The sequence below is a fragment of the Belonocnema kinseyi genome, chromosome 3 (genome assembly GCF_010883055.1).
Source record: "Belonocnema kinseyi isolate 2016_QV_RU_SX_M_011 chromosome 3, B_treatae_v1, whole genome shotgun sequence".
NCBI classification, from domain to species: Eukaryota; Metazoa; Arthropoda; class Insecta; order Hymenoptera; family Cynipidae; genus Belonocnema; species Belonocnema kinseyi.
In genome coordinates, this window is record NC_046659.1 from 30,486,498 (window position 1) to 30,487,736 (window position 1,239).

Genomic DNA, 1,239 nt, shown 5'->3' on the forward strand with positions numbered 1-1,239 from the left:
CTTCGCTGCTTTGTACAGAAATACTCCTTTGCCTACTTCCTCGTGATTCCTGACCATTTTAAGAAGAGGGTCTCTTCCATTTGCAACTCTATGTGCTGTACCTAGAATAATCCTGTCGTGAAGACATTCAAGACTCAATATTCCGCGACCCCCTTGACGGCGTGAGATGTACAGTCGCGCAACGGAAGAATTAAGATGCATGCTTTTGTTCATGTGCATAACCTTTCTTGTCCCGATATGAAGAGATCTGAGCTCGTTCTTCGTCCATGGAACTACTCCAAATGAATAGAGTAGTACCGGGACGGCAAGGATGTTCGTTGCAGATACTTTGTTCCTCGCCGACAGTTCGGAAGACCAAATCTGTCGGATGAGACGTTTGTATCTGCTTCGAAGAGTATCCTTTATAGATTTCACATCCTGAATGCGGCTCTGTGGCACGCACAGGTATGTATAAGTCTCTCCAGCGCAAAGGTGTCGTATGGCGCTTCTATAAACGAGCTCAGGATCTTCAGGGATGCCATTAAGTTTTCCTCGCTTCGAATAAACCTTGGCGCATTTGTCTAACCCAAATTCCATTCCAATTTCCTTAGTATATCGTTCGACAATCCCCAGAGCTAGATGCAGTTGCTCTCTGTTTTTAGCATAGATCTTAAGATCGTCCATGTAAAATACATGAGTGACCTTGTACTTTCGATCTGCAGGTTTGCCGCACAAGTACCCGTCGGAATGGTGCAGTGCTAGAGATAGTGGCAATAATGTGAGGCAAAAGAGTGGGCTCATGGTGTCGCCCTGAAAGAAACCTCTCTGAAACGTGACCTTGTTAGTTGTCACACGATTTTTGCCAGATGAGATAGTAAATCTGGTTTGCCAAAGCGGCATCAATCTCTCTATGCACCCAACTATTTGCGGATGAACCTTTAAGATTTCCAAAAGACAGTTGATAAGTCTATGGGATGTAGAATCGAAAGCTTTCTGATAATCAATCCAGGCCATCGATAGGTCACGCTGGTAGAATGCTGCATCTTTGCAGACACATCTATCGATGAGCAGGTTCTCCCGACATCCGGCTACGCCTTTCTTTGAGCCTCGTTCATACATTTCTTGCCACACAGGTTCAATTGCCCGAACAATCCCATAATTTAGGATAGCTGTGAATATCTTATAAAGCGTGTTCAGACAAGTTATTGGCCTGTAGTTCTTCGGGTCAACTAAGTTGCCTATTTTCGGCAGGAGTATTGT

The 1,239-nt window shown here is 44.6% G+C and overlaps 1 protein-coding gene across 1 annotated transcript in view; it reads left to right on the forward strand.

Moving 5' to 3' along the window:
* LOC117169282 (NADH dehydrogenase [ubiquinone] 1 alpha subcomplex subunit 7-like) overlaps positions 1 to 1,239 on the forward strand; it is a 26,101-nt gene that overhangs the window by 1,070 nt on the left and 23,792 nt on the right. The window lies entirely within an intron of this gene.